Source organism: Neophocaena asiaeorientalis, unplaced genomic scaffold (assembly GCF_003031525.2).
Source record: "Neophocaena asiaeorientalis asiaeorientalis breed wild unplaced genomic scaffold, Neophocaena_asiaeorientalis_V1.1 scaffold11, whole genome shotgun sequence".
NCBI lineage: Eukaryota > Metazoa > Chordata > Mammalia > Artiodactyla > Phocoenidae > Neophocaena > Neophocaena asiaeorientalis.
Window position 1 is genome coordinate 5,315,043 of NW_020173124.1, and position 14,458 is coordinate 5,329,500.

Sequence of the window (14,458 nt, forward strand, 5' to 3'; positions counted from 1 at the left end):
TATACTTTCTTTTTTTTTTTTTTTTTTTTTGAGGTACGCGGGCGGGCCTCTCACTGTTGTGGCCTCTCCCATTGCGGAGCACAGGCTCCGGACGCGCAGGCTCAGCGGCCATAGCTCATGGGCCCAGCCACTCCGCGGCATGTGGGATCTTCCCGGACCTGGGCACGAACCCGTGTCCCCTGCATCGGCAGGCGGACTCTCAACCACTGCGCCACCAGGGAAGCCCTAAATGATCTTTAAGATTCAGTCATCCCTAAAATTGCAGCACCCTCCTGATTTTTTTTCTTCTGTTTGGCCATCTGTTCAGTTTTTATTTTTAATCCTTTATTACAGTATAAAAGAATCCACAAATAGAGTTAAGATAGGAAAATCAAGACCTTGAGTGACTGAAGTTCCTGCTCTAGATGCGATATTCTGTTGAGACTCTGAAACGTATACAAAGACTACTCAAAGCTTTGCTTTCTCCACCCTATGAAAAAAATAAGTAGTTTCATTAACTAGGATCTTCTAAATCAGTGCTTCTCAAACTTTGGTGTGAATACAAATCCCCATGGGATCCTGTGAAAGTGCAGATTCTGATTTAGTAGATCTTGGGGGAAGCAGGGCCTGAGATTCTGTCTTTCTGAGAAGCTCCGAGGTGATGCCAAAGCTGCCAGTCCCAGGGCCAGACTTGGAGAGTAACATGGTTCTAAACTACTGTCCTCCTATCTTCATATCCAAATTTAAAGAGATCTTGGCTTTCTAAATGTGAATCATTCTCTGTACATTCTTCCAGTTCCTGATTTCTAAAAATAAAATTGGACAGAGAACTGGAAGGGGTATTTTAGATTCCTGAAAACTGGATTAAATTAAGGTCAGAAAAACTCTTTAAAAATGCAGTTCAGGGCTTCCCTGGTGGCGCAGTGGTTGGGAGTCTGCCTGCCGATGCAGGGGGACATGGGTTCGTGTCCCGGTCCGGGAAGATCCCACATGCCACGGAGCGGCTAGGCACGTGAGCCATGGCCGCTGAGCCTGCGCGTCCGGAGCCTGTGCTCTGCAACGGGAGAGGCCACAACAGTGAGAGGCCTGCGTCCCTCAAAAAAAAAAAAAAATGCAGTTCAGAAGGTCATAAATTCTAGACCACTTTCCAAACCAACCCTTCTCAAACTGATGTCGGTTCCTTTATGGGATGATCTCTAGTGTTCACCTCTCTTGTCCCTCTTACTAAAAGTACCTTTTCTCCCCCAATAATCTGCCAAATTACTGCATCCCCTCAGTTCTCCATCTCTTCCCCTGCTTATGTATATCCCACAGAGGTGCCCTTTCATATATGTAGACACAATGGGTGAATTGTACTTTAAATAGGAAAGAACCTTTATCATTCAGAGTAACAGGAAATCCCAGACCCAGGGCAATATGTATGTGATATCTGAATACACAATCAGACCCTTTGAATAGCATTACATTGTAGGAGCAACAAACACAGCAGAGTCCACAAAAGCTGTCTTTTTCAGAGTATTCACAATGCAAATGAGCCATGATGAAGGAGAAAATCTGGTTAAAATCACTCACTAGCTGGATACACATACCTCACTTTTTATATCTTCAATTTCAATTTTTCAATTTAATGGCTGGCATCTGTTAGAAAAGAAAAATGTAATGGTTAATGTTGTGGAATTAAATCCGTAGCCTCCCAAATTTATTAGAGGCTTCCCCCTTCACCTCCAAAAATCTGATACACCGGTTAAAATGCCTAGTTTTGCTTTTAAACAGAATCTGGTAGCACAACTTGGGAAAGATAATCTCTGAAGTCTCTAAATTGCTCTAGGAATATCTGACGATCAGAAAAATGATCTCTATTTTGGGGGTTATTTACTAATAGCATTGTAGTCTTGTGGAAAATACTACCACCACCTACTGGCATATACTGCACATAAATTTGAAAAAGCGTCTAAATCATTAGAACAGTGCCAAATAAGGGCATGGAGTAAGATGATAATTATTGTCACTTTACTGAAACTTAAATTTCAAATTTAGTCAAATAATTTTATTTGCTTTTTGAAACTATGATAACATTTACTTCTATCACCTGAATATGTGAACTAGAAGGGAGAAAAGAGCAAAAGCCACATATAGGATGTTTAAATAGAAAGAAATAAGGTATTTATATTGTTGAAATGACACGTGCCTTTGCTTTTCACCTGTTGCTAAGTTCATTTTTGTTCTTATTGGAGATTTATTTTATCAAACCCAGAAAGAAAAGGGAGATTTGTGTCAATGAGCAATTCAAAAAGACATTCACACACATAGTTTGCAAAATTCTTTACAACCAACAAAAAATATTTGAAGCAGAATATAAAGATATATACAAATCCCCTTACAATTTCAGCAGCTATTTTGATAAAGGAAAACAGCCAAAAGATTACATGTATAATAAGCTTTTAGAAATTTTTATTCCACAGTTAACGCTCATTAGCTTTTAGGTTAGCATTAAATCATTTGCTCTTCTTTACAATTTCCCTTGGGAAAGAATTAAATCCTCATGTTATTTCTTCAGTGGTTATTTTGAATTTATCCTCAGACAATCTAGTCTTCAGTACTACAAATTTCCTACCTCCAAAGAAACTACTTCTTGCATAGAATCTATTTTCTTGCTCAATGGTTTAATATTTTGCATCAATGAGCTAGATTCATGAAAAGGATATGGGATTACAGGCATGAGTTTTCTTCCCAAAACTGTACTGTGATACCCCTATTTGTTAGACTTATAGAATGGACAGTGTATTATTTTAATGATACTTATAATGACATCTGTATGTACATATAGAGACAAGGATACATTTAGATAAGTACACCTAATGATAATATATTTATATATTGTCATTATATTCAAGAAACTCTTTTGGAGGGTGAACATATACTTTAAATAAATAGAGAAAAAACTTTAATGTTTAATTACAGTTATATATGGAAAGTAGACATTATTTTTGTTATTTTTTTCTCATGGATATGAAAGTGTTTATAGACCATACGGTAGCTCATTCCTAATTATCCTATTTAAATTATAATCAGCTCCCTACCAGCTTAGTGATTGTTCAATGACCTTTTGAAAAAAAACCATTATTGTTCCCCCAAATACTGTTTTATATTACATTGATAATTAGAATTTATTATGAATTATTGAATTACCTGCACTGTTGAATTGTTCCTTTGACAGCCCAATTTTTGCTTATTTGACTACTGTCTCACTTTTTGATATCTGACGCTACTTCCCCTCCATTTATTCCCTCAAGAGAGAGTCATTAAGTCCCTACAATGTGCCCCGCACTGGCTTGGAAGAGCTGACTCTATGGTTGGTGTACGAGGCACACAAGCCCTTTGACTGGTTGATATTCAAAATAGAGTGATGGAGAAATACAGTAAACAAGTAAAGCAAGAAATAAAAGGACACATTATTATAAGTGAAGTGAAATGTGAGGGAGCAATCAGGTAAGAATCTTAGCTGTGGCCAGAAAAGGCCTCTTCAGCGACATGGTCACTGAGCTAAAAGAGAAACAGGAGCCCAATCACAGAGTGAAGTCTTACATGATTGATGAAGATTACCTGTTTGAGGTAATTAATTAGTTATCAAAAGGTATTAAAAATATTACCTATCTTTCTCCTATTTTATGCAATAGACTTATGATGAATCTATTATATTTCCAAAATTCAACAAGATTTGAATTAGTATTTTCTACAATAGTTGAGCTGGTATTTTCATCAAAATTTGAAAGATAGTGTTATGGCTGAATTGTGTCCTGCCCCACAATTCACATGCTGAAACCCTAACCCCCAGTGCCTCAGAATGTGACAGTATTTGCAACAAGTAGATAAATCAATCCTGAAGATCTAATGCACAGTGTATTGATTATGGTCAACAACACTGAATTATAAACTTCAAAGTTGCTAAGAGACTAGATCTTAATTGTTCTCACCACAAAAATAGCTATGTAAAGTATGGGAAGTGATAGAGGTGTTAGCCATGCTATGATGGAATCATATTGCAATATATAAATACACCAAATCAATACATTGTACACCTTCAGCTTATGCAATGCTACATGCCAATTATATCGCAATAATTTTTTTTCTAAATTTTGAAAAGAAAGAGATGGCATTTGGAAATAGGGCCTTTAAAGAGATAACTAAAGTAAAATGAGGTCATGTGGACAGGCCCTAAACCAGTATGACTAGTGTCTTTATATGAGGAGAATATTAGGCCACAGATACACACAGAGGGAAGACCATGTGAAGACACTGGAGAAAGACAAAAATGGCCATCCACAAGAAAAGGAGAGAGGCCTTAGAAGATGTCAACTCTGCCGTCACCTTGATCTCAGACTTCTAACCTCCCAAACTGTGAGATAATACATTTCTGTTGTTTAAGTCCTCTAGTCTGTGGTACTTTGTAATGGCAGCCTTAGCAAATTATAGATAGGATTGCAAAGCATTGATGGTGGAATGAAAGGGTTATGTTAAAAGAGGGTATAGTCTATGTGAGAGAAAGTCAAGGAAGAATAAAAGGGTGTTATATAAAAAAATATGAATAGTTAGGTTAGATGGAAGTGTAAAGTGAATGGAAGGGGAAAGGGAAGACAAATTTTGAAAACCAGATTGGTGTTTTATGAAAGAAAATCTTGATTGTCAAACAAAGAAAATGATTTTAAATATTTTACCGGAAGTAAAAAAAAAAAAAATTCTAGTATTTTTTTCCCCCAAAATAAATCTTACACAAGTCTCTGATACATAGAACAGGTAAAAGCAGAGCTACTATGGTGGGGGGGAGAGAGTGGCATCCAGAACCTAGCCCCTCTCAATTTCTCTTGACATCACCACATGTCCAAGATTGACACCTCAGGGATTGATGCACTATTTCGAAAACCACTGGAATAAGGAGTTGAACACTTTTAGCGTACATCTTGAGTCACTATAGTATTTGTGGTAAGTTGTATTATTGTGCTCAGTTTCTTGCTTCCACCCTATCCTGTAAAAGGATTATACAAATTTATCCACCACCAGGTGACGTGCTATACCCCGTCAATGAGAGGGGTGCATATCCCTACCACAGCAATGCTGGGTTTGGCCATGTAATATGGTTTGGCCAATGTAATGTGAGCAGAAGTAACATGCACCACATCTAAGCAGAAGATTTAAGAGCCATCACACATTTGTGCCAGCTCCCTTGCCTTTTTTTCTCTGCCATAAGAATAGTATACCACAAATGGCAGACGCTCCCTCAGCATGTGTCTGATATAGGAAGACCCTTGGAGCACTAGACAACCATCATGTGTGAAGTGAGTAGGAAATACATACCTGTTATAAGCCACTGGAATTTGGGAGCAGTTTATAATTGCATCACACCTGGCAGAGTGTTTATAAGGGAAACCAAGTGAGTCAGATGAATCAAAACAAGGGAGTATTTTTGCTCAAAACTGTGTGTTTAGCAGGTTCTATATTGGACTACAGTGAAAAATATGGAGTTGGTAAACATTGTGCATATATACACTGATAGACATGGTAAATGGTATTAGAATTGTCTATAATTCCCTACTCTCTGTACTCCTTTTCATGTAACCTCATCTCCACCCACAAAATCTGCTGAGTGAGGTCTCCTCAACCATGGTACCACTGCTTGGATAAAGATGGGTGGACTCTGAATCTGTCACTTTTAGGGGGTAACTATAGGCTGGACAGGAACTTGGGATGTTTGAGCTAGCTCAATTAAATTTCTTACCTTGGGAATTTTAACTAAAAGACTGAGAGAATTTTTATAATGATAAGCTAAAAAGTCACACAGACTCAAGGCTAGGGCAGAGCACTGTGAAGCCTTAAGCATAGTGAAGTGAAAATAGAGAATTTGTGGACACCAATTAAGAGAAAGATAAGAAAGAGAAAACCTAAAGGAAGCAGTGATGTTCCTCATTACTGCCTCAGGTCCTGCCCATAGTGAGCCTGAGACAGACTGGGACCTGGAACCCTTTGCTGAAGTGCTTCACCTGGACACATGTCTCTCAAGTAACAAAATACTAAGAAACTAGGAGGGACTAAAAATAACCACATGCATGCCCAACTGAGGCAAATCATGAACAATAAAATACAAAAAGATCAAAACCCAACTGCCACTTCTGATTTGGCAGAAGGAAAAGCAGGGCACTGCCCATGATCCCTGCACACAGCATCACCAAGGGCATGGGCAGACCACCTAAGCCACTCATCCAGCCCAACCCACCGATCTGCCTGTACCCTCACCCCATTTAAGGAACCAGGTCGCCCCCACTTGGCGAGCAAGCAAGTGCACCTGTTACTTGTTCTCACTCCCTCGTGCTGCATCACGAGTCCCAGTAAAGTCTTTCCTGAATTTCTAGTCTGGCCTCTTATCAATATCTATGGATTAAAGAGTCCAAGAACCCAGTGCTGTAACAAGCTCTGAGTTCCCTTTTCCTCAGTGCCCAAAATACCTCTCTGTAGCTTTAAATGGCTGCCCACCCCTTTTGGTTTGAGCTCATTTGAGAGGGATTCCTTTCCTTGATACAAAACAAAAAATATAAATTTGTTAAAACACCAAGCAAATGTAGGCATGGCCCGGAGTAGAGTGCTGATATTAAAAATAAAAAAGAGAAGAGTGGTGGCTTTGGAGACTCAGAATCAGTGTGTAGAACTGGTTGGCTAAATGGGTAATGAAAGGCAAAAGTTAAATGTTTCTTTGTTGTTCCATATTTAGTGGTAACAATATAGGAGAGCAGCTGGAAAAGAGATGCCAAAGACAATAAGGTTAGTTTGGGGGCATCCTGAATGTGACGTGAGAGACTGGAATATTTCATTGGAGATGTCTCCTAACCAGTTGCAAAGGAAGAGCATCTATGCCAAAAAACACAATAACCCATTAAGCAATCATTTGCCACAGTATGTTTGGGACTACATGAAATACAAAAATAGGACCCTAAAACTTAGTTATTTTAATGTCTCACTTTTTATAGGTTTGTGCAAAAACTGTCTTATTCCTTTGCTTCAATTAAGGGGCTATCTTTGTGTTCTTATGAATTTTTGAGCAGGTCTAACTAATGATTGAAAAACATATTGAACTATTTTAGAAAAAAAACCCTGGACTTTATAAAGGTGTGTGGTGATTCCTTGTTTAATCCATAGTCTCCAAAAACTGGTATGGCAAAGGGAAAATTTTATGAACTAATTTTCATAACTTCAGTGTTCAAAATTGCAATCATGGCAGCCTCCCAAGATTCAAAACAACCAGATGAATACCCTAAGACTAGGTGAAGGAATTAAGGCAAAGTTTAAGAGAGGGAGTTGATGCCTGAAATAAGGTTAAAGTAGAGAAGAGTTCTGAAGCCTTATACATTTCCTAAAAGTGGACCATAAATATGGCTCTGAGCATTTTTGTGGCAAATGCAAAAAGGGAAATGCAATTAGTGTTGGTTAGGTAAAAAATAACGTATCCTCCAGGCAAAGAGAAATTTCCCCCGTGGCTGTTAAATAGAGATGATTGTATGATATACAGTAGATAGCAAATGCTTCTCCACATTTTACAATAACCTTTAAAATATTCCTTCAAAATAAGTGGACAGAATATCAACAAATGCAAGTCTACCAGGAAACTGATTTGAAGTTGCCAGGTTTACAACTTTACAAAGGAAAAGTTTAATAGCTAAATAAATAGAACCTTGAAATTTTATTTCTATCTATTCCGTAAATACTTCTACATACTGTTTCTCTAAAATTCTTCTTGATAATCGTTGAATTCCAGATTGTTTTCCCTGACAAGTTCAAGGGTGCTGCCCTGCTACATGTTGATCAGTACAGAGGCATAAGCTTTCAAAACGAGCCAGGTGGGGCTAGAGAACACATGCTCTGAGGCCACTGTACCCTTCTGAATATAAAATGGACTTTTACTGATGTTTTATCTTACTAAATAATTTTGAAATGATATGTCATAGGTGTCTTAAATTTCTATTCTAAGAAGCAGCTATGATCATTTTATCCTGGAAAATGGTGGAAGCACTGATGGCCTGTAAGACCACAGAATCTGAGAAAAGTCCTTAGAGAATGTCTGACTTGGAACAGTACAACTTCCTGTTACATTACCCATCAGTTGTAAAGCAGAAACCTTGACTATTCAATAAGCAAAATGCTTTTCAGGTTTATTAACTGAACGTTGAAGAATGTCAACCAAAAATAATGGCTTACGCTTTGGAATAGTTAATATGTAGTCCTTTTTGCTGGCCATAATTAGATAGCAGGGTTGGTTGATGTGGCAATTTAGGAAATATATTCATTTGTTAAAATGGTTGCAAGTTAAAATCGTTTCAGATTGTCCCCTTTAAGCATTCTACACAGAGGCCTATCACAGCTTTGTCTTCATAATCATCATTAAATTCAGCTCAAATACTAGTCATGGGAATTGTTATTTGACATTTATTTATTTTGCAATTTATCTCAAACTGATTTTACTAGGGGAAAAATGCACTAAGGAAGTTGATCTGCTATCTCAGCACTTACTTGTTTACAGAAAATTTAAGTGTAGGTGACCCTGTTCTGGTCGGAAACTTTACGATTAGAGCTCTTTCTGCCTCAGTGAAGAGTACATGTACTTTTTGTTTTTCTTTTCAGCCTTCACCAGATTTTTAAGGGAAACAAATTAAGGCAACAAGCATTTATTAAAAGGCCAGATAGGGGACATACTTGGATCTTTAAAATATCCAATAATTTTAAGTTAGGAACTGATTCTTATGAGATAGCTTATCATTTGATATGCTAGCATGGCACATTTGTTCCAAATAAAATGAGCACATTTAGGAAAATTGTAGGTAGAGCTTAAATACATATAGGCTAATAGCAATCCTTACATTAACTGTAAACACTAAATGCATTGATTTGGATGTATATATTCAACGTAATACGAATGCTCTTGGATATACTTTTATCTTTCTTTTTAACATATATAAAATGGGATCCTACACATCTGTATACATGCATATTAATTCTCTTAGAAAAAAACCAAGATTTTCTCATCATTTTGATTCTTCTCCAAAATTCTGTTGTTCTTCTTTGTGACTGTTTTCCACACAATCCCATTTTATTGTATTTGGATACTTACGCAACCAAAGTTAGGGTATTGGTATGTACTTAAAAAAGACAGATTACCTTACTTTTGAGACAAGAATCTACCAATAACTATCACTTTCTCTTGTTCAATTTCCAAAGCTTTCTCTATAAAATAACCTTCTCACAAATAAATATACATTCATTTATTATTTTGCTACTTAGCTTTATTTAGGTTTAATGATATTAATTCTTCCCTAATCATGTCTTTTTAATGAAAAAAATATAACAAGGCCTTTACTTTATTTACTTTTAGCTATTTCATAAATACCAGAAGAGAAACTGAATGGTTTGTGAGGAAACTTAGAAAAATTTTTCCATAAAGCAAACTTAGAAATCCTTCCCTTTGACTCCGTCTTCTAATCCTCCTTCACTGTGCTGAAGAGAGATGGAGTTTTTCCAGGTTTTTGGTTAGGTGGGTGGTTTCCAGACCGACTGGACTCTCCAGGTAGGCAATTCCAGCACAGCCCTTTCCGGTCACTGGATTTAAGACTTACCCAACTTTGAAAATGATCTCAGCCAGTTCATGCTTCACATGCTTTGTTCGTGGGACAGGTAAAGCTTTGAGAAGCACAGTATCCCCAATGGTGCACTGCTGGAGAGTTTCGTGGGCAAAGTAGTTTTTTCGCTTATTAAAATACTTTAATAAATAGGGATCCAGAACAAGTCTGGTCACTCTCACTTTAGCAGTTTTTTGCATTGCTGTCCCAATCACCTTCCCCATGACCCCCATTTGGCATGGACAGATGAACGAGCTATTGACATTATTTGGCTTTGCTCACCTGGAGAGCTCCCTACGCTGTGGCGCTTCCGGCCCCGGAATCTACTTCCATCTGCAGCGGTGGCACGCGGCCGGCAGTCACCTCCCAGCTCCTTCCGTAATCATTTCTGATGCATGAATTTTGGTCTACCTCAAAAAGACAATACAAAACAAAACAAAATTGTAAAATAAATAGAAAAGTACTGATGACCTATGAAGTCAGAGTGTCAGCACACAAGTTACAGAAATATGTTTTGAAAAGGAATTAAAAAGTTGAGAGAAAGTTATTAAAATAATTTCAATATAATCAGTCCATTTGAAACACAGAAACAGATGAACCAAAAAATATCAAGTTTTATTTTTTCTAACGTTTTACCTTTTCTGCATTTATTGCTCATTTTTAAGAAGGCATTGGTGCTTTACTGGTGTGAAGATGCAAGATTAGAACACAGGTCTCAAATTGAGGTGGCTTGGCCAAATCTGGTTGAGAGAAGTGTTTTGTTTGACTTGCACAAATAACAAATTTATTTTAAAGCTGAACGTGATACCAACGTTTAAAATTTAAGGCACTTGATACATTTAATATTGTAAGAAAAATCCATGATTCTGACTTTTTTTGAAAAAATATAGGCCAGCTTGCAACAAGGGGCACGGCAGCCATCTGCTAGAGCTGTATACAGGTTGTTCATTTTAGCTACCTTAGCTCCCCGGGTAGCCAGAGTCCCATTTACCATAAACACCTGTCTCCTGCAAGATTTTAGTTTCTGCCTCCTGGTATAGTCTATGATCCAAAGAATACTTATTTCTTCTAGCAAAAGATAGAATCATAGTATTTTCTTATTTCCTTCCTGGCAACCTTCCCACCCATTCCCAAATGATAATAATATAACGTGGAAGTAAAACAAGGAGAAGTGTAAAATAACCCATTGTGAGATAAACAGTCATTCCCATGCACTCCAAGCACATCGTCTTTTTGCTTGATAATTCAGCTTGAAATGAAATCAGTGAAAAGACCAACTATCTTCATGTCTTTCTTAACCTAGGCTTACAAGAGTTCTTTGAAAGACAGACTTTCCAAAAGGGTGACAGCATCTCGGGTTGTGCAAACCTGCAGGCTAAACTACAGATGGTGCCATTTAACAATGGCCAAATTGCTAGTTACGACCTTTTGAAAAATGCAGCGTTTATCAAAGAAACACTGGCAGTCGCCGGAATACCATGTCTCTTTTGGGCATTGTTTTAACAAATGCACTTGAAAGAAAAATGTTCTCTGTTAACTACAGTTCCCAGAATACCTTGTAGAACATTCGGTCTCTAGTGATCATAAAATGGCATAGCCCTCTGCCTCCTCTGACAGAACTCAGGGGAAAGTGAGCAAGTGCATTATACCATGTGACGAACTTTAAATTATGAAAAACACTAGTGTGTAGTTTCATCGGAATTTGCATTCTGCTGGCAGGAGGTAGATCTGAAATCTATTTTTATCCAAAGGATCTTGTTAAACTAAGATTGCCTGTTACTATATGTAGTTCTTTCATGCAGTAGTGCCTGATGGTACTTCTTATAAACAATAGAGAATAAATCCAAACAAGCTGAAAGATGTTTATTGCAAAATCCTGTAGTTCAAGAAAAATTACATCTGCATGGACTGCATATTTTGGATGCAATTTATGGTGCAGTTTCTCTTCATTAACCACATCTCAGAGAATTTTCAAAGCATCAGTTTGCATATTATTAACATGTACTTAAAATAACAATATTGAAAGCATCAGGATTAAAATAAAAGGTTAAGCGTAAAATGTAAGGTGCTCTCAGTGTGTCTATATATATGCAATTCCTTAGAAATTCAGCTTTTTAATTAAAGTGAACTAGACCTTACCTAGACCAGCTAGATTAATAAGTATCTCATTCTACTCTAACTATTCTCCTTAATAAAAGCAGATGGAATCCATTTTGTAAGAAAAAGTATAGTATTAACCATCTTTGCTTCTTTTACGTAACCAAACACATAAAATTATTCTACAGCATTTTTCATCGGAAAGAAACAGTGACAAAAAGGAAGCTATAGCATTTGAACTCGATGGAAATTTTTCTTCAGTCACTCTACATTGCAGACATGTATTTGGTCGGATGCTTGATTGTTTTTTGTTTATTTTTTTGCCATTTATATATATTGTCTATTATTTTACAGCTAGAGATTCTTAAAGGAAAATCGATATCAATTTTATTTACAAATGCATATAGCATTTTAAACCATTAAAAAGCTAAATGTGAACACTAGTAATAAGTAAGTCTCTGAAAATTTCAATATTATACTCTCCATGTGTCCTCTCTAACCACTCATATACTCAGATCCTTGAGGGCATTCCTTGCGAGTTAGTGGAAGAAGATGGATTCTAATCTATTACTTATATGTACAGTTTCTATGTATAGTATAATGAAAAGTTCATTTTCATTCAGAATTGAGTTAGAGGGAATTCCCTGGCGGTCCAGTGGTTAAGACTGGCACTTTCCCTGGTCGAGGAACTAAGATTCCACAAGAAGCCACGCAGAGCAGCCAAAAAAAAAAAAAAAAAATGAGTTTGAATCCAGCTGCTATTTCCTAAACTCTGTGACGTTGGGCAAGTCAGTTAATCTGTCTGAGCTTCAGTTTTCTCATCTGAAAAACAGGGATAAAAATATTTACTTCATAGAATTGTTGAGAGGGTTAAAGTTTAAATCTATGCAAAGCACACATTACAGAGTCCAACACACAGGAAGTACTTTAAAAAGGTAGAGGTGGTTATCGTTATCTCTGAATCTAAAGTACTACCAAAAGGCAGTCCAAGTCAGCCTGAATTTGTATTAGATGCTGTTTTAAAATAAGAATTAAATTTGAAATGTTTCACTTTTTCAGTGGAGAACTAGCCCTGCCCTGCATGGCCCTTGCCCTTTCAGGCTCCCTTGTTTGAGCTTCTCAGTTTTGTCACTCTAAGTGAATTTCTAGTTACACTTCAATGATACTTTCTTTGATGCACAAAGACAGAAATACTCACAGCTTCTCTATTTTTGCAGCGTCAAACTCTTCTCAGTGTGTCTGTTGATACTGCTTCCTTCACTATAAGTTACTTGAGGGGTACCTCAGGGTGTTTCCCTAGCATTAATACGTTACCTACAAGTTGCTAGAAGAGAAGCAGCTAAATTATTTGAAAACTATTTTATGAAAAAGAAAGTTTAAATGGAAGTTAAACAATGTTAAAAGCAAGTTTTGCTGTGTAAAACCACATTTGTTTTATGGAAGGAAGTGGTGCAGTTTGTTTTACTCTTCCTTAATCCCTGATTTTCATATCAGAACTCCTCCAGAAGTGTTGCTGGTTCAGCCTGCTATGGCCCTCATCGTGTAAGGCCACCTTAGCTCCAGCATCAGCCTGGGTCTCGGCCTTTGCTTCCTCTCCTCAGCAGCCGGGAACAATGCCCCGGGCCATCTTCCCCAGCCCTGCCCAGCACCAGGGTAATTCAAGCACTGAAAAGATGCAACTCCACCAATCTAGACAATGTTTAAAGATAACACTCCTAATAGAAAAATGTCACTGCAAATGTGAAAACATCATTTGATAGCCACCATTTTTTCCTTATTTATTGATGACCTAAAAATAAGCATTTCGTTTCAATAGTTCCAAAATGTTCACCAATGTTGTTTGCTATTTTCTTGCTAATACCTATTCACGTGATGCTTTTCGGCCTTGCCACTCACTGACACACAAGCTAAATGTACCGCAGAAAGTCAGTCACCACGTGCACACTGGAGATTTTGGTGACTGAACTTTACTTTGGGTGGGGGGATTGAGGTTATAAATCAGAATGTTTTTAAAGCAGCTAAATCCTATGAAATACTTCTAGAAATTCCATGCCAAAAACAGACTCCAAGGGAATGTAAAGTGTGAGAGTCTGTAAGTCTTTGTGAATATTATGAATGTTGTACCATATTGATGTATTTTGATGCAAAAAAGGAATTATTTAAAAGTAAAAGTCTTGTCATAACAGATTTGAACTCAGATGAATTCAAAGTCTCAATACTTTAGTTTTCTGTGTTCTCTTCTGTGATTTTTTTCACAAACCAAACCAGAGAAATCTCACTGATCTTCACTTTAAAATAAGATAATCTGATATATTTCTCAATGCACTTTTTTTGATCAGTACCCATGTAAGACGAACCCACATGCTCTTAACCTTTATCATGCTCCTAGGGCTCGTGGAGCCCTTTTCAGCCTTGTAATACGTGCCATAATAAGGACCCAGAAAACAAAAATCCCCACTTGTTCCATTTGCTAGCTAGCGCTCCAATCTTCAAGGCCCATCACTAACCCCGAAATTCTAGCACTGAAGTTAAAGCGGGTCACCTCCAGGGAAAACCACCAGCAATTTCATTTTTAAAATATATTTGATTTTCTTTTCCTAATCTTCTTCCAGCCTTTCTTTCTTTCCCTTTTTTTTCCCTCTTACACTGCTGCGTGCTTTAATTTTGCTTTCAGTCGGTAGTTTAAAAACTTTAGCTTCTAATAACTGGAAAAAATGGTTATTTAA

The 14,458-nt window shown here is 37.2% G+C and overlaps 1 pseudogene; it reads right to left on the reverse strand.

Annotated features, from left to right (window-relative positions):
- Nucleotides 1-9,505: 9,505 nt before the first annotated feature.
- Nucleotides 9,506-9,900, reverse strand: LOC112399107 (28S ribosomal protein S17, mitochondrial pseudogene; annotated as a pseudogene).
- Nucleotides 9,901-14,458: the final 4,558 nt, after the last annotated feature.